Source organism: Schistocerca piceifrons, chromosome 1 (genome assembly GCF_021461385.2).
Source record: "Schistocerca piceifrons isolate TAMUIC-IGC-003096 chromosome 1, iqSchPice1.1, whole genome shotgun sequence".
NCBI lineage: Eukaryota > Metazoa > Arthropoda > Insecta > Orthoptera > Acrididae > Schistocerca > Schistocerca piceifrons.
The window spans coordinates 150487911-150513793 of NC_060138.1; positions in this window are offsets into that span (position 1 = coordinate 150487911).

Genomic DNA, 25883 nt, shown 5'->3' on the forward strand with positions numbered 1-25883 from the left:
GACCATGGCTGCGGTTACCCTTGACGCTGCATCACAGACAGGAGCGCCTGCGATGGTGTACTCAACGACGAACCTGGGTGCACGAATGGCAAAACGTCATTTTTTCGGATGAATCCAGGTTCTGTTTACAGCATCATGATGGTCGCATCCGTGTTTGCCGACATCGCGGTGAACGCACATTGGAAGGGTGTATTCGTCATCGCCATACTAGCGTATCACAAGGCGTGATGGTATGGAGTGCCATTGGTTACAAGTCTCGGTCACCTCTTGTTCGCATTGACGGCACTTTGAACAGTGGACGTTACATTTCAGATGTGTTACGACCCTTGGCTCTACCCTTCATTCGATCCCTGCGAAACCCTACATTTCAGCAGGATAATACACGACCGTATGTTGTAGGTCCTGTACGGGCCTTTCTGGATACAGAAAATGTTCGACTGCTGCAGTGGCCAGCACATTCTCCAGATCTCTCACCAACTGAAAACGTCTGGTCAATGGTGGCCTAGCAACTGGCTCTTCACAATACGCCAGTCACTACTCTTGATAAACTGTGGTATCGTGTTGAAGCTGCATGGGCAGCTGTACCTGTACACGCCATCTAAGCTCTGTTTGACTCAATGTCCAGGCGCATCAAGGCAGATATTACGGCCAGAGGTGGTTGTTCTGAGTACTGATTTCTCAGGGTCTATGCATGCAAATTGCGTGAAAATGTAATAACATGTCAATCTAGTATAATATATTTGTCCAATAAACATCCGTTTATCATCTGCATTTCTTCTTGGTGTAGCTATTTTAATGGCTAGTAGTGTACTTAAACCTAACTAACCTAAGGACATCACACACATCCATGCCCGAGGCAGGATTCGAACCTGCGATCGTAGCGGTCGCGCGGTTCCAGACTGCGGCGCCTAGAGCCGCTCGGGCACAGTGGCCGGCAGAATGTGGAACAACGACACAAGAAACCATGAAAACATTTTTCTTTATTTATTTTAGCGCCAGGACTGAAGACGTGAAACTGTTAGTTCCTCTGACTACCGAGGTATCTCAGGTTTCAGTGCGCTGAAAGCAGCGCGTATTTTACCGCGGCGGCTCCAGCGGGGCGCCCCCTAGCGTGCCGGTGTTGTGGTAGCGGCTCGAGCGCGAGCACTGCAGCCCAGACAGCGCGTCTCGCGCCACCGCTGCATCGACCGGCGCAGCGCGGCGCGGCGCGGCGGGTCGGCTCCGCCGGCGCTACACACGGCGCGGCCGCACTGGCGTCGGTTGCCACGGCAACGGCGGCCTGACCCGCGCACAGCTGGCGCGCGCTCTCGGCAGTCCCCGCACGCACCGGCCTTTCTCCCTAAGCCACCGCACTGGGCCTTCCACGTGATCGACCCCACTCACGTGCGCCTACGTGCACCCCGGAACATTAGGCCCCCGTCGTCCGACTAACAGCAAAATAATGCGCCGGCCCCAGGGGAACGCCTGCACGCGAACGTGTCGTTCATCGATCACACACCTCGAGTGCCACGAAATTATGGCCCCCGTCATAACCCGCGACCGTCCTTGAAACTTTTTGTGAGGTACTGCGACCTTTACTGCCACCTTATTTCTGTTTAACTTCGTGTCCTGGACTGTATTCTAGCCAGAGTTATAACACTACTTAAGTAAGGGTAGACTACGATAGTTTTCCTAGTAGTTTTGGTCAGTTAAGGTCACAACCGCGTTACCTGTACATTAGGTGTGTTGCACACCTGTCGGGCGTTACCTCATAAGGGTCGCTTTCTGTATGTATGCCACCAGTGTCTTACCTGATTCCTCTAGAAATCGGAACCGTTTAGAAACCTAGTATATATAAAGGGCTGTACAACCCGCAGAACATTTTTTTTCTGTGTGTATCTACATCTACATCCATACTCCGCAAGCCACCTGACGGTGTGTGGCGGAGGTACTTTGAGTACCTCTATCGGTTCTCCCTTCTGTTCCAGTCTCGTGTTGATCGTGGAGAGAAAGATTGTCGGTATGCCTCTGTGTGGGCTCTAATCTCCCTGATTTTATTCTCATTGTCTCTTCGCGAGATATACGTAGGAGGGTGCAATATACTGCTCGACTCCTCGGTGAAGGTATGTTCTCGAAACTTCAACAAAAGCCCGTACCGAGCTACTGAGCGTCTCTCCTGCAGAGTCTTCCACTGGAGTTTATCTATCATCTCCGTAAAGCTTTCGCGATTACTAAATGATCCTGCTGCTCTCCGTTGGATCTCCTCTATCTCTTCTATCAACCCTATCTGGTACGGATCCCACACTGGTGAGCAATATTCAAGCAGTGTAACTTAAAAATAAACAATATTTATAGCAAAACTGAATGTTTAGTTCAGGTTGTAGTCGAAAATTGTTGCTTTTTAATGTGAAACAGAGGAATGCTTTAATAAAAATGAAAGAAAAGGGTACAGATTTATCGCATATTTAGCTAGAAAACGCAGTTTGCTCAAAAATAGACAAAATAAAAAAACCTGCGAAACAATATATCAACACGAGTCAGAACACTGTTTCAGAAACAACGAAACAAACATGCCAAATTTAAACAGACGCAAAATCCCCAAGATTGGCGATCTTTTATAGAAGCTCGAAATTTAGCGCGGAGTTCAACGCGAGACGCCTATTGCAGTTTCCACAACGAAACTTTGTGTCGAAACCTGGCAGAAAATCCTACGAGATTCTAGTCGTATGTGAAGTATGTTAGCGGCAAGAAACAATCAATGCCTTCTCTGCGCGATAGCAATGAAGATACTATCGAAGACAGTGCTGCCAAAGCAGAGTTACTAAACACAGCCTTCTGAAATGCCTTCAAAAAAGAAGACGAAGTAAATATTCCAGAATTCGAATCGAAAACAGCTGCCAACATGAGTAACGTAGAAGTAAGTATCCTCGGAGTAGTGAAGCAACTTAAATCACTTAATAAAAGCAAGTCTTCTGGGCTAGACTGTATACCAATTAGGTTCCTTTCGGAATATGCTGATGCATTAGCTTAACGATCATATACAACTGTTTTCTCAGCGAAAGGTCAGTACCCAAAGGCAGGAAAGATGCACAGGTCACACCAATATTCGAGAAGGGTAGTAGGAGTAATCCACTAAATTACAGGCCCATATCGTTAACGTCGATATGCAGCAGGATTTTAAAACCTATATTGTGTTCGAACATTATGAATTACCTCGAAGAAAATGGACTATTGACACACAGTCGACATGGGTTTAGAAAGAATCCTGTGAAACACAACCAGCTCTTTATTCACATGAAGTGCTGAGTGCTATTGGCAAGGGATTTCAGATCGATTCCGCATTCCTTGATTTCCGGAAGGCTTTTGACACTGCACCAGATAAGCGGCTCGCAGTAAAATTGCGTGCTTATGGAATATCGTCTCAGCTATGTGACTGGGTTTGCAACTTCCTATCAGAGAGGTCACAGTTCGTAGTAATTGAAGGAAAGTCATCGAGTAAAACAGAAGTGATTTGAGGCTTTCCTCAAGGTAGTGCTATAGGCCGTTTGCCGTTCCTTATCTATATAAACGATTTGGGAGACAACCTGAGCAGCCGTCTTCCGTTGTTTGCAGATGACGCTGTCTTTTATCGACTAAGAAAGTCATCAGAAGATCAAAATAAACTGCAAAATGATTTCGAAAAAATATCTAAATGGTGCGAAAAGTGGCAGTTGACCCTAAATAACGAGAAGCGTGAGGTCATCCATTTGAGTGCTAAAAGGAACTCGTTAAAACTTCGGTTACACGATAAATCAGTCTAATCTAAAAGCCGTAAATTCAAGTAAATACCAAGGTATTACAGTTACGAACAACTTAAATTGGAAAGAACACACAGAAAATGTTGTGGGGAAGGCTAACCAAAGGCTGCAGCACGTTTTGTATTATTGCGAAATATGGGAGAGAGTGTCACAGAAGTGATACAGAATTTGGGCTGGAAATCATTAAAAGAAAGGCGTTTTTCGTTGCGACGGAATCTTCTCACCAAATTCCAATCACAAAATTTCTCCTCCGAATGCGAAAATAGTTTGTTGACACCGATCTACATAGGGAGGAACGATCACCACTATAAAATAAGGGAAATCAGAGGTCGTACAGAAACATATAGGTGTTCATTCTTTCCACGCGCTATGCGAGATTGGAATAATAGAGAATTGTGAAGGTGGTTCGGTGAACCCTCTGCCAGGCACTTACATGTGATTTGCAGAGTATCAATGTAGATGTAGAAACATCGCGTAAATGCTTCGTCGTTTTTGTATAAAACATGGTTTTATTACCTGTAAGCAACTATCGCTTTATCAATAATAAAAGGGACCTGTTGCCTTTGATGATGTCAAAGAACGTTCTATTGAATACAAAATAACAATAATTACATATATTTTTTATGTTTGTGCATATATAACGTACTTGCATCAAAAGTATTTGTCTTCGTTACATAAAAGCGCAGAAATTAGGCGATCAAGTAATTTTTATTACTTATAAAAACGCAATTTTATTCTGTAAGTGTATAAATTACACAATGAACTAACACTAAATGATGTGCTGTTATAATTATGTGAGAAAAACAAGATAAGTCATTGACTACCAGTTTCTCTTTTACACATTCATTTTTTCCCCTATGAGTGCTACCTATACCATTCTTAATCCTACCATTTACCACGTCGTTTATGCACTATACCAAAAATACGGAACCGTAGTTATGCAAAAGTTATTTCGGGTGTCCAACAAGGGAGAGTTACAGGGCCATTACTTCTCGCAAAACAGTACCTGATCAAAAGTATCCGGACACATATTAGTGAACGTTAACATGGGGACTGTTCACCCTTTGCCTTCACGATGGCTTGAACTCTGCTGGGAACACTTCCAGTGAGGTGTCAGAACATGTATGGAGGTAACGGTAGGCCATACTTCCTTAGGAGCCGAAATGCTGGGGTGCTGGAGTGATGTCAACGTTCTAACTCGTCCCAGATGTGTTCCATTGGGGTCACGTCGGCACCCTGGGCGGGTCAGTCCTTTTCGGGCCTGTTATTATCATTAAATCATTGCCTTACAAACGGAGTTTTATCACAGGATGCATTGTCACGTTGGTATAATCATCGCATTCTAATATATATCAAAATCGGTAAAGAAATTACCGTGAGTGACATATCTATTGTGTTATACTAGATATTATACTAGTTAGGCACTCACGATAATTTCTTTACCGATTTAGGTGCAGGTTGGAGAGAGAGAGAGAGTAGATTTTATGAACTGCGTTGCATCGGTTCTCGATTGTGTCCAGGAGGAATAGTGTTTGATTGCGCGAAAGTGGTTTGAACCTGACCTTTAACCCGGATTGCCTTCACGCAATCTGAGTTTTCGATACAAATGCCTAAGCGACCTAACTGAATGCTGAAAGGGAAATGGATGAAGGAAAGTGGGTTATGGTAATGGTTATCAAATCTGCGATTAAATACACCCCTGGAAATTGAAATAAGAACACCGTGAATTCATTGTCCCAGGAAGGGGAAACTTTATTGACACATTCCTGGGGTCAGATACATCACATGATCACACTGACAGAACCACAGGCACATAGACACAGGCAACAGAGCATGCACAATGTCGGCACTAGTACAGTGTATATCCACCTTTCGCAGCAATGCGGGCTGCTATTTTCCCATGGAGACGATCGTAGAGATGCTGGATGTAGTCCTGTGGAACGGCTTGCCATGCCATTTCCACCTGGCGCCTCAGTTGGACCAGCGTTCGTGCTGGACGTGCAGACCGCGTGAGACGACGCTTCATCCAGTCCCAAACATGCTCAATGGGGGACAGATCCGGAGATCTTGCTGGCCAGGGTAGTTGACTTACACCTTCTAGAGCACGTTGGGTGGCACGGGATACATGCGGACGTGCATTGTCCTGTTGGAACAGCAAGTTCCCTTGCCGGTCTAGGAATGGTAGAACGATGGGTTCGATGACGGTTTGGATGTACCGTGCACTATTCAGTGTCCCCTCGACGATCACCAGTGGTGTACGGCCAGTGTAGGAGATCGCTCCCCACACCATGATGCCGGGTGTTGGCCCTGTGTGCCTCGGTCGTATGCAGTCCTGATTGTGGCGCTCACCTGCACGGCGCCAAACACGCATACGACCATCATTGGCACCAAGGCAGAAGCGACTCTCATCGCTGAAGACGACACGTCTCCATTCGTCCCTCCATTCACGCCTGTCGCGACACCACTGGAGGCGGGCTGCACGATGTTGGGGCGTGAGCGGAAGACGGCCTAACGGTGTGCGGGACCGTAGCCCAGCTTCATGGAGACGGTTGCGAATGGTCCTCGCCGATACCCCAGGAGCAACAGTGTCCCTAATTTGCTGGGAAGTGGCGGTGCGGTCCCCTACGGCACTGCGTAGGATCCTACGGTCTTGGCGTGCATCCGTGCGTCGCTGCGGTCCAGTCCCAGGTCGACGGGCACGTGCACCTTCCGCCGACCACTGGCGACAACATCGATGTACTGTGGAGACCTCACGCCCCACGTGTTGAGCAATTCAGCGGTACGTCCACCCGGCCTCCCGCATGCCCACTATACGCCCTCGCTCAAAGTCCGTCAACTGCACATACGGTTCACGTCCACGCTGTCGCGGCATGCTACCAGTGTTAAAGACTGCGATGGAGCTCCGTATGCCACGGCAAACTGGTTGACACTGACGGCGGCGGTGCACAAATGCTGCGCAGCTAGCGCCATTCGACGGCCAACACCGCGGTTCCTTGTGTGTCCGCTGTGCCGTGCGTGTGATCATTGCTTGTACAGCCCTCTCGCAGTGTCCGGAGCAAGTATGGTGGGTCTGACACACCGGTGTCAATGTGTTCTTTTTTCCATTTCCAGGAGTGTATATTAGTAGCCTCCCGAAAACAACCAAGATACCGCTGTAAAGAGCTGTCCTGTAACATAGTTTGCATACTAAGGAAAAACACTGACGTTACTCAAAGAAAAGAATAAAAAAAGGGATTTCATTATAACACATCAGTATATTCTAAAATAATCTATACCACTAAGCATGAATAAATAACCATGGAATATAAAACTTACATTTTGCACTTCTTAAGCACATTGAGTCCTACGACAATGTCCTTTCTTATAAGTCCAATATTTTCTCAAAATTAATTATCCTTGAGTGCGCGTGAATATTTCATGGCGTAGCACTGTTTATCGAAGCGTTCGTTCGAAAATTTACACAAATATTATATAAAGCTTGTAGCAACGCTACACTGCACTTCTTAACACGTAAAAGGTAACCAAGTCTCTAGGACTATTCATAACAAAAAACAAAATTGTTATAATTCATATGCTTCGTATCTTATTAGGATCGAGCGTTGCGGCAATTATTTGAATATCTGCGCTCGGCGGGTCATAGTGTTTATTTGAAGTAGTTAATGCTGGACTCGCGTCTTTGTATAGACGCACATGACAAAAATATTTCTTTTCCTAATATTTGTGCTGTAATGCGTAGCATTTTACCAACTACAGCTCGATGGCTGTTCTTCTCTTTCATGACAAATGTTTTATATGCAGAGCATCCGAAACCCAGTAATATTACAGCCTCCGAACTCTTGTTCTGCTGTATGCAGTACACAATGCTGCGAAATGCGTTAAGCGTTTTCTTAAGCGCAATAAAGGCAGCACACCCTAACTACGTAAAACGCCTCCATACCTGTCACCACCTCCCCCGTATTTCACTGTTGGCACCACAAATGGCGCACGCTAACGCTATCTAGGAATTCGCCAAATCCAACTATTTCCATCGGATTGGCACAGTGTGTAGCGTGGTCAGTCTCTCCAAATCACTCGTTTCCAGTAGTCTACTGTCCAGTGACGTCGCTTTTCACACCTCCTCCAGAGTCGCTTAGCACTGACTTCCAAATGTGTAGCTTATGACGAGCTGCTCGATCATCGCACCCCAGTCTTTTTAACTGCCTAAGCGCAGTCACTGTTCTTTCTAGATAGCTGGTAGCACTTTGGATACCAGGGGTGATTCTTTCCGCTGATTTCATACGATTTTTACAGCCTTCCTCCACAATGCTCGACGGGATGTGTGCGTCATTATATGAGTTCTGCATTTTCTTGGTTTATCTGTGATTTTTACTTCGAGTTTTCACTTTACGCTGTCAATAGTCAACTGGGGCAGCTTTACAAGTGTTGAAATGCCCCTGATGAATTTATTATTCAGGCGACAACCAATGACAAGGCCACGTTCGAAGTCTCCTGAAGGTCTTTTTCTGCTGTTACTGTTTCTGCTGATACAAAACTCTCACCTCTCGTCACATCTGGTGGTCAGTTCTGCAACACAAAGGGGTGCCCGGAAGCCTTTGATCAGCATGTATGTAAATCATAACGTCAGAAGTTCCACGAGACCTCCTGCAACGATGCTGTTTCATACATCGCCTGTCTGGGATCCATTTCAGATACGATTACTAGAGGAAATAGAGAAGCCGCAGAGAGCAGCATTGCATTTCGTCACGGATGCGTTTAGTAAACGTGAAGGCGACACGGAGATGACCCATCCACTCCAGTAACGTATGCTACAAGATAAGCATTGTGCCGAACATTCGGAGAAGAGTCAACGAATACAGCGCTTCCTTGTTAAAGGCGCTGCAGTCTGGAACCGAAAGACCGCTACGGTCGCAGGTTCGAATCCTGCCTCGGGCATGGGTGTGTGTGATGTCCTTAGGTTAGTTAGGTTTAACTAGTTCTAAGTTCTAGGGGACTAATGACCTCAGCAGTTGAGTCCCATAGTGCTCAGAGCCATTTGAACCATTTGAACAGCGCTTCCTTCTATTTATATCTCGCTTAAAGACAGGGAGGCATACCATCAGTCGGTCTTCTTGCTAATCATTCGCAACTGGAACAGGTAAGAGGGGAAGCGACAGGCGAAGTCCGTTCCAGCGCACACCATAATCTGGCTTGCGGTTTATACACTGGGGCGCCAAAGAAACTGGAATAGGCATGCATATTCAAATTACAGCGATGCAGTCGGCAACGCCTATATAAGACAACAAGTGTCTGACGCAGTTGTTAAATCGCACACTGCTGATACAATGGCAGCTTATCAAGATTTAAGTGAGTTTGAACGTGATATCATAGTCGGGTCACGAGCGATGGGACACAACGTCTCTAAGGTAGCGATGAAACGGGGATTTTTCTTACGACCATTTCACGAGCGTACCGTGAATATCAGGAAACCGGTAAAACGTCAAATCTCCGACATCGATGCAAAAAGATCCTGCAAGAATGGGGTCTAAAACGAATAAAGACAATCGTTCAACATGACAGAAGTGCACCCTCTCGCAAATTGCTGCAAATTTCAGTTCTAGACGATCAATAAGTGTCAGCGTGCGAACCACTCAACGAAACATCATCGATATGGGCTTTCGGAGCCGGAGGCCCACTCGTATATCCTTGATGACTCCACGACACAAAGCTTTACGCCTCGCCTGCGCCCGTCAGCAACGACATTGGACTGTTGATGACTGGAAACATGTTGCTGGTCGGACGAGTCTCGTTTCAAATTGCATCGAGCTGATGGATGTCTACAGATATGGACACAAGCTCATGAAAATCTGGTGGAGGCTCACTAATGGTGTGGGGCAAGTGCAGTTGGAATGATATGGGACCCACGATAACTCTAGATTCGACTCTGACAGGTGACACGTACGTAAGCGTCCTGTCTGATCACCTGCATCCATTCGTGTCCATTGTGCATTCCAAAGAACTTGGGCAATTGCAGCAGGGCGATGCGACACCCCACACTTCCAGAATTGCTACAGGAAGGCTCCAGGAGCACTCTTTTGAGTTTAAACACTTCTGCTGGCCACCAAACTCTCCAGACGTGAACATTATTGAGCATATCTGGGATGCCTTACAACGGCTGTTCAGAAGGGATCTCCACCATCTCGTACTCTTGGTGTCAGTTCCCTTCAATACTACTTCAGACATAAGTCGAGTCCATGCGGCGTTGTGTTGCGGCTCTTCTGCGTGCTTGCAGAGAGCCTACACGATATTAGGCAGGCGCACCAGTTTCTTTGGCTCTTCAGTGTAGACACAGACATAGATGTAGCTGTAAAAAGGGCTCCTTTTACCGAAGGCTATATAGTCTCCAGCCTGCACCACGAAAACCTTAACGCTTCTGAGACGCTTGAAGATACACGACAGTGCCATTTAAATGTTGTACGCCTTCACCTGTAGAACGTGGTAGCTCTTTAGTGAAGCTGGATTTGATTATGATATGCAAACGTATCGGCTGATAACAAAGCACGTACGTGAGGACAGATGATGTTGTTGCACGCACAAATCGTACAAAATATGCGCTGTACCGAACTAGAACTTGCTTTCTTCATCGAGTTAGTTTGTTCGTTTAGTGCTTCACACCGAAGTGGATGGATGGATTTGGACGAACTTTCGAATGGAGATGCCTACACCCTGAATTAACACATATTTAACCTTTTATTCCGACAAAAAAAATCACTGTTCCTTAGGGATGGTTAACGAGACTATGGTTCCCGTGGGATGGGTAACGTGACTAAAAAGTCATCCATGATAGTTAACTATTAAATGAATGCATTAAATCTGGCGTAGAGATTAGTTTTTAACTGTTTTGATAAATGAAATAAGTATGTGCATAAATCTATCACAGCAGAAATATTCCTGCAGGATAAAATTATCACTAAGCTCTGTAATGTATGCATATGAAAACATTTCGCATCATGTAGAATGTTTTGGTAATGTATTGGATTGTGATATAATCGGGATTTTACTTACTTTCCTGGCACAGTTTATAATTGGCTACGCGGTCGCGCTAAATTTTTTTCCGTAACTATACGAGTGTGCTGTGAGCGACATGTACTGTGTCAGCTTCTCCCATTGTCTCAAAATTTGGTGTTTCCTTTTTTTTCCGATGCCGATCGGTTTTCTGGGCTGCAATTGGCTCACGCCCTAAAACCTCCGAGGCATAACTTATTATGGTGTGGATAGCGAGTTTCGGCATTAACAGTTGTTCATAAATGACTGTTTAACGACGGGTAATACCTCCGGGCACAGGTAGTTTTAAATAAAAAGAAACGCGACAGTATTGTAGTCCGGGGCGCCTTATAATCGTAAAGTACGTGTATTTAAGTGTTGCGCGTGGACTTAATCGGCTGAATTTTGCAGTGGGCAGATGACGTGAATTAAGTCAGTCTACACATCTCAAAACATACACTCCCTTCGTGAAATTCAGTGTGGCACCGAGTTAAACGTATGACACGTGAGATGGCTAAACCGCTTTCTTGTCAGAAAGGTTAGAGTTCCTAGTAATTAACGGAGTTTTGTCAGATTGAAATGCGTTCGATTTAGCGAAAAACCGACTTCTTCCATACCACGTTTCACTCAAACCAGGATCAATAAAACGATAAAGGTGATATCGTGATATTGAGGTCACTCTAAGAATATATCTGTCACCTGGGTTCACGAACAGCAATGGGAAAGACAGGTTTCAGAACTGAACTTGATCAAAAACAGGCGTTGAAATTCAATGTTAGAAGAAAGGCTCAACATTTTGGCTTCACTTATTATGAAAAGTGATATATTAAGAAAACTAAGATATGGAAATATTATAAGTAGCATCATTAATGTGAAGTGTAGCCAATAAAATTATTTGAAATTTTTTTACAAGGCTGATGTTTGGGGAAAGTGTTGTATTAAAATTAAACATAGGAAAAATTTTAGTAAATGGTACATTCCTTTTGTTATCTTGCGTTTGGTTAACGACCTTGTATGCTTTTAGCTACACTTCATTATTTTTAAAATTGAAACACCGATATTTAGATGAATATGAATCTAATACCTTTTACCGTTCTTTTTTTTTAAAAAGAATATGGTTGTTCATTCAGACCTTAATAAATTAAGCTGAAATCCTTAATGATTTCAACTCGTTACGTTAAGTTTCCTAAATTGTAAATTACGGTTAAATGACGAGTTTTAAATGGTGTTTCATGGACTTTTTATTCGAAAATTGGTCCAAAATCTTATTTTTGGGGGCTACTTATCGCAAACTTTTTCATAGTGGCGTTCGGCACGGGTTCAGCCCAGTGGTCTACAGGTCCCAAACACGACCCTCCTCGAGACACAGCAGATCCGTCTGGAAGTCGTTAGTAACATAAAATAATGAGTGCTATCGACAGAGAATCTCAACTAGATTCCATATTTACAGATTTTCTGAAGGCTGTCGTCATTCACAAGCGTCTTCTATTGAATTTACATGTCTATGGATTATTGTCGCAGTTATGCGAGTATATTCGTGCTGTCTTGTCAGAAAGGTCACAGTTTAAAGTAAGCGACGGCGAGACATCTACTGAAACCGAAGTTATATCTTGAATTCTCCAAGGAAGCGATAGAGGCTCTATGCATTTCTTAATGTACATGGTGATTCAGGAGGAATGTCACATAATTTGTGAGGTGAATCTACATAAGAAAACAAACCGGAAAAGTTCTGTGAACATGTGTCACATTTTCTGTCGTTCTGGAACTGGAGCGGGTTGAAGACTACACACATCCATGAAAGATTATGAAGACAAAGGTGAATATTACTTACCGGAATACTGTCCAGGCGCTGTGCTGGACAGAATAATGGTGGGATAGATGATTGATCCATCCCACAAGAGGTGTTCAAAAGCTTCCCCACCCATCTCAATGTGCTTGTCAGTGCTTTGGAGGGTGTGTTGTGCTGCACATCGACTATCATCTCAGCAGGCTTTAATGCGAACGACAATATCTTCACGAGCACACATCCTCCTTTAACCAGCCCCATAAACAGCAGTCTAATTGTGTTAGGTCGGATGATCTGGCAGGTCAGTTAATGCATCCGCCACGGCCAATTCACCGTTGAGTAAATGCGTTATTCAGATATTAGGGTGCTTGTCTGCCACAGCGAAGCAGTGATCCATCATGTCGCAGGTACATTTGTCGTCGTTGCTGTAATGTCACGTCTTGCAAAAGTGCAGGTAGGCCTTCTCTCAGGAGAGGTTTATATGCTGCGGCTGGCATGCGACTTGGCAGGAACACAGACACTACCACATCAATCATACCACGCCGAACGTTTACTGAGAACCTAACTTGGAATCTTTATTTCCTGCTGTAATGTGGGTTGTCGATCGCCCATGTATGAGAATTGTGGGTATTCATGATACCACTGCATGTAAATGTAGCCTCATCTGTAAGTAAGGCGTATTGCACGACGTCTGTTTGTACAGCCAAACACTCACAAATTTTCGTCTGCATACTAAGTCACCTGGATGTAGATGTTCCATGAGCTGCACATGGGATTGGTACGAGCCTTCGGTATGTAACGTATGCCATATAATTTTAATTAATATTGTGTTTATACTGGTTGCTGGTGAGGAGAAAATTTAGTTATTAGTATTTTATTAATGATCTCATTCATAAGCAGCCATATCACAGTCATCACAGTCGCTCAAGAAAGTTATAATTAAGCTTTACTTGTTTAATCAGAATCGGACGATGACTCTCGTTGTCCGCAGTCTCGATGATTCGAAGCGATCTGCAATCCTTTTATGTAAATGCTCAGTATATATTCTCTTTCTTCCAGTAATCTCGATAGCAAAATTACAATTATTCAATGCGGCTATTCGGCAAGGAGAAAATCCTAGAAGTCCTCTCAACACACACCAGAGAGAATATTACAAAGAGTAATTATGCGCTCATGGAATAGTAAAAGTACTGTACTACTTTGCGCATCGATTCTGCGAGTATATAGATGGTCAAGTAGGAAACGTAATTCATTCATAGAATTGTGCAGGGATAATTAGTAGAATATAAAGAGATATTACAATTGCCATTCGCAGCGAGCAAAGTTAATGATAATACACTTTGCGAGCTAACCGTAAATTTTGTTGGCTCGTTTATTCAAAAGAGAAATATTTTGAAGATTAGTTTTTTAGAAATTTATCATAGAGTGTATGGGTAACATGTTAAGACTGTATGTTACCAGAATACCTAGGCTGTGACTTTTACATGTACCGGGGTATATCCGCATCCCGCATACATAACCAGGGAAGATATAAATCAGTACGTTCGCGCGAAAGGTCTACCCATTTTGGAGCTGGCCTTCACAGGGAAACCCTGGAAAACCCGGAAGAATAGACTCCAGCTCAGGTATTAAAGACGGTAGGAAAGCCTAAACAAAGTGATTTTGAAATGCATAAAAACTTGATAGATGAGGTAAATAGAAAAGTGCCTCATAGCTAAAAAAAAAATCTTTACAACAGTGTTTCAAAAAAAAAAATTAAATTTCTTCTTTCGACGGTGCAGGCGGAGATCTCGTAGTGGAGCCATTGAAACACGAACACTGGGTACGGACAGCGGGTAGGCGACGTACAGCATTTGGTGCAGGCGGTACGGAGGACAGGCGATGAGTAGCGGTACAGGACAGAAGCTGGTAATGTGCCGTAGAAACAGCAAGACGGTCTCAGGAACAGATGGTCAGGGACGTGAACATGGAACAAGTTAAAAGTGGAATGAGAAAAGGTTCTGACTGAATAAATCCATGGAGGAGAGTGGATTAAGGCATTGAAGTCCATATTTCATCGTTGAATTCAAAGTCGGAATTGATTCATTTATTCTTCCATCTGTACTAGACTGGAATACTCATCAGTCCTGAAAATCGCGAATTTTATTGTCGTCCTCCATTTTGAAGTTGTTCAGAATCACAACTGCAGATCGTCCAAACTGTGTCAATTTAATTTTACTGTAGCACATACTGAATGTATTCCTCTCAAAAATTTTCTTACTCTAATCTTCGATTTGATATAGTTCAGTTGGAAGTAAGGCACCGAATCTGTCCGAATTTTGTTTTCAAGTACGAAATTATGGATAAAATTCAAGTTCATACACGAGGAAAATTTTAAAATACAGGCATGTGATATCGAATACACATAAAATTATATTCTTACAGTACAAATCGCTGAAAAGTTTTAATCTTTGTTACTATCGTTATTTGATCTGCAGATCCACCTGCAATTAAACAGCATTAATGGTGATGTATGCTCATTTAGCTCAGCATCCACTCTCAGAATCTTTGTCATTTCTCATGAACATTAATGGAAATCATATTTTCAACAATCATGTCAATAATATGAAAACACAAGAAACCCAACTCTTAAAAAGTTCAATTAAAACTCTTAAATTAATTCAACTGAAAAAAATGCATAATGAGAACTTTTAAATATAATAAATTTTCTCTCGCGCGACCGTTCGTAGCGGTGATATTATCGACTGTAGTTTCACTTCACACTTCACTTGTTTATACCGCGAACAGCGCGCGTCCTGCCTTCCACGTACTTCCATACATAATTACTACGTTTAAAGTTTCACACGACATGTTCATACGATTGTTATGTCTTGAGAGAATATAGGTGCACTTTTACTACACATTAACACTCCTTATGGCTGTTACTTATAGTCAATGCGTACACACACTAGCAAATGCTACAGTCTGATACCTATTCTAAAGATTACGCTAAATCATCACAGGAGTAAACTCACTGTCTCTTAACCTATCAACCACACACACACACACACACACACACACACACACACACACACATATATATATATATATATATATATATATATATATATATATATATATTCACTCAAATAATAATAAAAATCGATTCTTGATTCTTCTTTAAGTCCGGTGTCGAAGTTCTAAGATCCTTCAAAAAATTTCTTGATATCATTATGCGGGAATAAACCATTTACCCCATTTGAACCGGGATAGGCCAACAAGTATAATCCCGGATTTGGTATACTGACAATAACATATGGTCCGGTATATATAAGATTCCATTTCTTGGTGTTCTTTCTCAGTTTCGAGGAATGCAAGTGTCGCCTCAATAAAACCTTTTCTCCGAGATGAAAGTCTGAATCCGGAGTATCCTTTGATTATATGACAACTTCTGTTGTGCTGCCTTTTCAGTCAAACTGACAAGTGCTAGTCGAATCTTTTCCTCCCACGCTACTTTTTGATCTTCATGCTTTGGCAAGTCGTTTATCCAGAAATTCGTTTCAGCCTGCTTAAACATTAGCTCTGTTGGAGTGAAGGTAGTAGAGGAATGTGGCAGATTATTAAATATTTGCTCAAATTCCGACAGATAGTCAAGTACGAAACATCTTGAAAATTTTGAATTAACCCATCAATATTTTCCGGATGGGTTCTTACAGGTACTATTATTTTATTGATCTCTCTCGCATCAAGAACTAATCTTACGTTGCCTCCAAGTTTTGGAACGACTAACAACGGGGAAAAATATGGACTCGTTGATGGCTGAATCAGGTCTCATTTTAGCATTCTATTTATCTCCTTTTGAACAGATTGTTTTAATCGCCAGGGGATCGAATAGTTCGCGTGACAGTAAGTTTGATGTGGCTTTACTTGTAGGTGGCAAATATACCCTCTGATAATTCCCGGTTTCTCATCAAAAATCTCTTCATAAACTGCTAACAGATGATGAGGCAGCTGCCTTTGTTCTACGGTAAGCTGATTTGATTCACTGGCTTCAAGTATTGCTGTTTGATTAAAGTCTTCATTCTGCATCGAATTATTTGAAAAATCCTTCCAACGACCGTTTGTAGTATCAATTAATTGAATGGTGGCACCGCGACAATACTTCTTATGCACCGTCTCCTATCTACACTCCTGGAAATTGAAATAAGAACACCGTGAATTCATTGTCCCAGGAAGGGGAAACTTTATTGACACATTCCTGGGTTCAGATACATCACATGATCACACTGACAGAACCACAGGCACATAGACACAGGCAACAGAGCATGCACAATGTCGGCACTAGTACAGTGTATATCCACCTTTCGCAGCAATGCGGGCTGCTATTCTCCCATGGAGACGATCGTAGAGATGCTGGATGTAGTCCTGTGGAACGGCTTGCCATGCCATTTCCACCTGGCGCCTCAGTTGGACCAGCGTTCGTGCTGGACGTGCAGACCGCGTGAGACGACGCTTCATCCAGTCCCAAACATGCTCAATGGGGGACAGATCCGGAGATCTTGCTGGCCAGGGTAGTTGACTTACACCTTCTAGAGCACGTTGGGTGGCACGGGATACATGCGGACGTGCATTGTCCTGTTGGAACAGCAAGTTCCCTTGCCGGTCTAGGAATGGTAGAACGATGGGTTCGATGACGGTTTGGATGTACCGTGCACTATTCAGTGTCCCCTCGACGATCACCAGTGGTGTACGGCCAGTGTAGGAGATCGCTCCCCACACCATGATGCCGGGTGTTGGCCCTGTGTGCCTCGGTCGTATGCAGTCCTGATTGTGGCGCTCACCTGCACGGCGCCAAACACGCATACGACCATCATTGGCACCAAGGCAGAAGCGACTCTCATCGCTGAAGACGACACGTCTCCATTCGTCCCTCCATTCACGCCTGTTGCGACACCACTGGAGGCGGGCTGCACGATGTTGGGGCGTGAGCGGAAGACGGCCTAACGGTGTGCGGGACCGTAGCCCAGCTTCATGGAGACGGTTGCGAATGGTCCTCGCCGATACCCCAGGAGCAACAGTGTCCCTAATTTGCTGGGAAGTGGCGGTGCGGTCCCCTACGGCACTGCGTAGGATCCTACGGTCTTGGCGTGCATCCGTGCGTCGCTGCGGTCCGGTCCCAGGTCGACGGGCACGTGCACCTTCCGCCGACCACTGGCGACAACATCGATGTACTGTGGAGACCTCACGCCCCACGTGTTGAGCAATTCGGCGGTGCGTCCACCCGGCCTCCCGCATGCCCACTATACGCCCTCGCTCAAAGCCCGTCAACTGCACATACGGTTCACGTCCACGCTGTCGCGGCATGCTACCAGTGTTAAAGACTGCGATGGAGCTCCGTATGCCACGGCAAACTGGCTGACACTGACGGCGGCGGTGCACAAATGCTGCGCAGTTAGCGCCATTCGACGGCCAACACCTCGGTTCCTGGTGTGTCCGCTGTGCCGTGCGTGTGATCATTGCTTGTACAGCCCTCTCGCAGTGTCCGGAGCAAGTATGGTGGGTCTGACACACCGGTGTCAATGTGTTCTTTTTTCCATTTCCAGGAGTGTATTTAAGTCCAGTGCTAGCTCTCCTCCATTTATTCTAAATTTAATCAATCTTACAATCGTACTCCTGCATACTCACAATACCAAGAATACAATCCACTAACAACTTCTCTACTACAAGGAATGTCCATCTTATTGCTACATTTCCCATCTTCATCTCAAATTGGGTTTGTAATTTGGCATTGGGAGAGCGTGCTGCTACAGCTGCGATGATTTTATAGTTTTGTACCGGTAAAATTGGTATCTTCCTCTTCTTAACAATTCTCCTAAAAAGATCGCCTGAGATGACATTGGCGGAAGCGGCGGTGTCTAGTATTACATTCGTTGGATTCTCCTCTATTTCGACAAATACCTCCGATACAGAAACACTCGATCTTTCGTTCTGACACAATGTTAAATCTTTCGTCAACTCTTCAGTTAATAGCTCACCGTCATTATATCGTAACATTTGCACATTTACTGACTCGCCCCTAACAGATCCCCTGACCGCTCCTCCAGGTCACGGTGCGGTCACGATTAGCTTGACTGATTTGTATTACGATTGCTATTTGTATCGTCAATTATTTCAGTAGTGATCGGTTGTTGTGGTGAGTCGTGACTCCATTCTGTCTGTTGAGGTGAATTTGGTCGGTATTGCCTCGATTGGTTCGTGTAGTTATTGTTATTATTCTGCGGCTGTTGGTAGGTCTTGCATTTCCATACATAAGATTAAATCGATTAAAATTTCTGTTGTTCCTGAAACTGCCCCTCAAGGCACTGTTACTGAAATTTCCATTATAATAATAATTGTTGTTTCCATTTAATCCATTTCTAAGTCTTCACGGATAAGATGGTTGGTCGTGATTATTATTACTGTTACTATTATTGCCATTTCCGTTCCTGGTGTACCTCGGATTTGCTTCAATCGGTCTTATTTGATGGAACATTTCTCTTGACCTTTGATCTTCCGCCTCAATTAAATCAATGTGATCAAGAGTGGTCATAAACGAGTCTAAGTCCTTATCATTTATGTAAAAAATATTCCTTATATTCGTGGGTAATCTGGATTTAAGTATTCTGAGTATGTCAGTTAAAGGAATTGGTACGTCCCAGTATAATGAATTGTTAATATATTCCTCAAAATATTTGTTTAGGGATCCTATAGAGAATGAGAAAGGCTCAAGATATAGCACTTCCTGCCTTAGTCATTCTTGTATTCCAGCAGACCAGTATTTTGATAGAAAAACCTGCTCAAATTATTTATATACTTTACAGGACGATATTTACTCAGATGCCCACAATGTTCCTGATCCTTGAATATATCCTGACACAAAACTAGTCTTTTGCCATCCTGTCCAAGATCGTCAAATAGACCTCTAAAGTTTCTAATGAAAACTACAGGATGAACATTCTTTTTATCAGGATTAAAGATTTGGAGTTGTCTTTGTTTAATCATTGTTTCTTCTACCGCACTACGATTCCAAAAATCATGCTGTTCAAAATCTTCACGGTGACAATCTGGTAGATCAATTCGAACCCGTGACGTTATACTTCTGTCTGCGTCTGACCTTGACGTTGACAGAATGTCACGCTTAGATTAAGAATTTTGTTTCTTGCTTCGCGCGGTTTTCAAATCCTCCTGCGAGAGATTTAACGATCTTTCAATATTTTCCTTCCAACGCGAAATTTCCTCACCAAGTTGGTCACGGACTTCCTTCAACCCTTTGTTAAAGAAATTCTCTTCGGAACTATCAGAAATCGACTGCAAAGCTACTTTCACTGTTTCTTCGATCTTTTCAAAAGAAAAATTCTGCCGTTCTAATGTTATTTCTGAAAATTTTCCGGTAAGTACATTGATTCTATGTTCAACATTCGTCTGGTTTTCCTAGACTTTGTCGAACTGCTTCTTTAGATTGTCTTGTGATTCTATTATTTCAGGTATCATAGCTACCACACACTGCATGTCCTCTTGTGCCTGTATTAATTGAGGAACAATTTCGACTTGTTTTTGTATCGTGTCTATCTTGACAGGTACATATTCAGTTAGTTCCGCCTTTAATTTACTGGTAGTTTCTTGACATTGCTGACGGACCTGCTCAATTTGAACAATGAGATTTTGTTCGGTTCTTTCTGCCTGTTCTTTTATTTCCTGTGTCTTGGTATTTGACCTGTGATCTAGTTCATTAAAGCTTTCTCGTAATTGATTCTGTAATTCGGTTTGCCCTTCTGCTAAGAGGGATAGCTGCTACATAATCACAATTAACGGGTCCACAACATTTTGATGTGGTGTTACGAACATTGTCTGAACCAGCGGGGGTTTCTATATCGCTACCGCTAGCCACAACAGTCTCAAAATTGCTCTCTGTGGCTTCTACGTCGGCGCAAACAGCTGAAGGCTGTTGCACGTCTTGTTGCTGATGCATGGCCGTTTTATATGCAGCTCTAGTTAATACCATGAAATAATTACCTATACAGTTTATAAATCACTGAGTACTGTTTCAAAATTAATGTCTTAACCAAGTTTAACGTTCAGATTAATTCACTGAGGTAGTCAAGTTAAATGCTCACACACGAAATAATACTCACACAACATTAAAATTCTACAAGCCTACTACTCTCTGAAAAACTTCTTTCCAAGATACTTCAAATTCTATTTTAACTACAAAAATAAAAATTGGTTTGTTCTGGTCTTTTTCTGCAGTGCACTTCTTGTCTTGTAGGTGAAACCTTACCTGTCGGCAACCTTTACTGTCAGCACAGGATATCTCTGCAGCTTAGTTCCAGCTCGTTCTCGTAGTTTATCATGAAACAGAAAATACATGTATTAAGGAACAATACAAGAGTCCTGTCACAGTCGCTAATATAATTTTAATTAATATTGTGTTTATACTGGTTGCTGGTGAGGAGGAAATTCAGTAATTAGTATTTTAGTAATGATCTCATTCATAAGCAGCCATATCACAGTCGTCACAGTCGCTCAAGAAAGCTATAATTATGCTTTACTTGTTTAATCAGAATCGGACGATGACTCTCGTTGTCCGCAGTCTCGATGATTCGAAGCGATCTGCAATCCTTTGATGTAAATGCTCAGTATATATTCTCTTGATTAGCATACAATATATTTCCAATCTCTTTCTTCCAGTAATCTAGATAGCAAAATTACAATTATTCAATGCGGCTATTTGGCATGGAGAAAATCCTAGAAGTCCTCTCAACACACACCAGAGAGAATATTACAAAGAGTAATTATGCGCTCATGGAATAGTAATAGTACTGTACTACTTTGCGCATCGATTCTGCGAGTATATAGATGGTCAAGTAGGAAACGTAATTCACTCATAGAATTGTGCAGGGATAGTTAGTAGAATATAAAGCCACACTCGCATTAGTGGAATGTCTAGCTGACATACACCACGTACTGGTGGTAGGACCCCGTAGTACCATTGCAATAATGTCTTCCCTTTCCTCAACTGACTGGACGGCTTCATGTTTTAATGTTGCATGTACAATGGGTAGTGTTCCAGATTCACGTAATGTTTGAAAAACCCTGGGAAATGCGGTGGCACAGGGGTTCGTCGATCTGGAAAACGTCTCTGGTATTTTTCTCAGTAGCAGAAGCACTGCCATTACAGTACACGTACAAAATATGTCTGTTTATTCTCCATGGATGAACATGTGCGGCATGTTGATATTCATGGACACAACAGACTTGCTTAACTAAACAACACGCAAGCAAGATACGCACACGACCTCACGAGCGCTCACTGATCCAACCTGTGATTGCACACTGGGTCTCGGTGTGACGTCACAGTGCTGCCATCTCTTGGGGAACCCCCACACCTCCTGTAGGATGGATCAGTAATCTGTCCCACCATTATTCTGTTCACCACAGCACCTACACAGCGTTTCGGTGAGTGATATATTGTCTTCATACTCATTCATGGATATGTGTAGTCTTCAACCTGCTCCAGTTCTGTAATGACTGAAAACGGGACACATATTCATAGGACTTTTACGATTTATTTTCACATGTAGAAGCACCTCACGAATTATGCGACTTTCCTCCTGAATCGTCTTGTATATAAATGATTTCGAAGTCAATGTGAAAAGCCCTCTCAGATTGTTTGCAGATGATCCTGTTGTTTACTCTATAGAAAGGTAATCAAAAGATAAAAACTAATTACAATATGATGTAGACAAGATATCTGCATGGTGCAGAAAGTGGCAGTCGACACCGAATAATAAGTGTAAGCTCCTCCACATGTATCAAGGCAGACAGGTAGATGCCGTATTTCTCGATTTCCGAAAAACAATTGATTCAGTGACACACCCCGCTTATTATCAAAAAGACGATCACGAGACGAAATATGTTGTATAGAGGATTTATTAGTAGGGAGGAAGCAACATGTTATCTCGAATGGAGAGTCATTGACAGATGTAGAAGTAAGTTCGGGTGCACCCCAAGGAAGCGTCTTGTGTTCCTTGCTGTCCATGTTGTATATTAATGATCTTGCAGACAATATTAATAGTAATCTCAGACTTTTCGCACGTGATACAGTCTAAAAATGCAAAATTGCACACTTCACAAAACAAAAAAGCATAGTATCCTATAAAAACATCAGTGAGTCACAGTTGGAGTCTGTAAACTCAAATACTTGCGGCATTTCTTAGTAGGGGCATGAAGTAGAACTGCCATATAGGTTCAGTCGTGGGCAAAGCAGACAGCAGACTTCGGTTTATTGGTAGTATACTAGAGAAATGCAACCAGTCTACAAAGAAGATCGCTTAAAAATCACTCGTGTGACCCATCCTGGAATATTGCTCAATTGTGTGGGACCCATACAAATAGAACTGACAGGAGATGTTGAATGTGTACAGTAAAGGGCAGTACAAATGGTCACAGGCTTGTCTGACCTGCGGGAGTGTGTCACTTATGGCAAGAAAGGAAGAATGAATTGTTGTTGGTGTTAATAACTGTCATCCTCCTTTACCTCCTCTGCATTACTGCAGGTGACGTGTCACTGAGCACATTTGTTCTGTACATACAGTACACGTGAGGCGCCTAGTTTTTTCCACTGCACTGTGTGGAATACGAAGGTTCTCTTATAGTTCACTAACCTGGTGTCTTCAAGTTGATGTCCCCAGCGCTGATAAACGCACACAGGTGGTAGGTTCTGTATCTTGAAGCTGAAACTGATTTTTAGCGAGTTTCTGTTCTGAAGTAATATATCACTTCTTTGGGATGCCACTCGCGTATTTTGATATAGCCACACGAGAAGACTACATGATCTTAATACAACACCTTCTGATACAGCAAAGTACATGATCAATCACAATGTTTGCGAAAATGTAACTTTACACTATTTGTGGCACCTGTCTGTGCCTCATGACTACCGGAGTGAATCTTTTAATACTTAATACTGGCATACACATCCTGCCACAGAAAACATGACTGTACATCTCGACTGCCTAATCCAGAGTGACGAACAGGAACTTAAATAAAAATTGGAAACACATCCTACGACAGACAACATGCCTGTTCTTCTCGACTGCCTAATACAGAGTGACGAACAGCCCGAAACACTTCACGCGCCATACCAGAAAAGGCGTGACCCGAACGCTTCCGAAGCGCTTCGTCTGCAATTTCGTCAGTCTTTTGTTTTTGATTTAAATTGTTTTTAATAATTCTAAAATGACTGATTGATAGTCAGCTGTTGAGAGATATTTATATTAAAAAGTGAAGTCATTCCAATGAGTAGTTTAACTAATAATAATAACTATACTTTAACGTTTTGGCGCCCTCGCTCCGAACACAGCAGCCAACCACAGAGCAGTAGCATTATGCCGGCGGTCTTTCTCACGGGAATGGTACCGATTCTAACATCTGTCACAGGTACCTCACACCACATTTCGTCATCTATGTACTCCTTGCATCTCCACTGCTCTGGCAACAGCTTCTTGGAGCCTAATATGATGGCTGACTAAGCCAGAAATATTACACACTGATATGTTGAAAAAACTAAACTGATAGTCTCGCAAAGATAGACGGAAACTGTCGCGAGAAAGTCTACTAACAAACTGTCAGGAGCCGCCTTAAATGATGGACTCTAGGGATGTACTACTACCTCCAACACGTCGCTACCATAGGGATCATAAGATTACATTAATTATAGTAAACACAGACAATCATTTTTCCCGCGTTCCATACGTAAATGGAACGGAAAAGGTCCTAATAACCGAAACACTGTTGCCGCGAATAAATTGCGTTAAGCTGTCTGTGACGTTACGGTCCTGTAACACAGCAGTAGGAGCCGCTGTTGTACGGTTTAAGGTGTTTCGACAGATGGAAAGCCTCCACACAAGGATAGTACACAAAGGAAGGAGCCGGCGTGGCGCAGCGCGTGATAATACGAAACTTCCACTCAGAGCGGTTACGTGACAGATCCGAGGATCAGAGCGTTGGTAGTTTCCCCAAGCAATATAGTAACGTCACAGGAGGCTATATAAACGGCAGCTTAACAGCCTGTCAAGGATTCCGATAGTATTCAGCTCCGACGTCGTCACTGCGCTGCGCTGCCTCAGGGGGCGGGACTTAGACTCTCGCGTCACTTAGTTGCACAGGGTAGTAGTTATATGTTAGTAACACCTACCACAGTTTAGTTCAGATGTCAGTGCCTCGTAAGCTTGAGTAATGTTTACTCCAACTCTCTCTCTTCTTCGTTAGAAGCCTATTTACTATCACACCGAGTTCCCTGGTTTGAAGTTATTCCAGCTTTACAGATTCTGCTCCAGAACTGCGAGTTGGACGAGCCCACTCCGCCTCAGCCAGGTTAGTGTCTAGCTCCCTCCTCCTGATCCGCTCGCAGGAAACAAATCAGACACGACATAATAATTTGGTGCCAGGTGTTGGTTTTGGACATTCGTTTGGGCATCATTTGCAAGGTTTGGACAAGATTTGGCGTAGGTTTGTCAACAATTTAGTTACGGCCCATAAACTTGAGGAATAGGTGTGAAGCTTCTTATTTCGGATCAAGCTCAGTCCGAAGTTGAGATTGACTGACGGTGTAGAGATAGAAATTAGTCGAGGCAGACATTCGGAGGCAAGGCAAGCAGAAGAAGAAGACGGGACGGGCTAAGGAGGCCTTCCAATCGACCAGGCCCCTACATCGCGGGTTGACTACCGGCGTGAGGGTACGCCATTCCAGCCACTCCACCCACGGAACAAGACGACAAACGAGACCATCCGCTCCAGTCTGGACCTGTGCGACCGCTACGGTCGCAGGTTCGAATCCTGCCTCGGGTATGGATGTGTGTGATGTCCTTAGGTTAGTTAGGTTTAAGTAGGGGACTGATGACCTCAGATGTTAAGCCCCATAGTGCTCAGAGCCATTTGAACTGGGGCCATCAGGTGGACAAGTTAGTCCACCAGTAGCAGCTACATCGCCAAGAAGACAAGACTTGCGGGTCCGCCGCAGCCGACGACGCACAGCAACAGAAGAAAATTTAAAGTAGAAGGTGAGACAAAGATTTAACAATAACATCGTGTCTAATGAACAAAACATTTCTGATAGTCAGGCAAATCCATCCACACCTCCAAAGCAACTTGTATAGGGTTTATTAAGTGTGAGTCTAATATTCCCTTCTGAGCATTGACAATAACTGTTATCAATAAATCATACTCCCACTCTAGCTCATTGAATATTCATAACAACTGTATAAGCTGCTCATTTAGTGTCA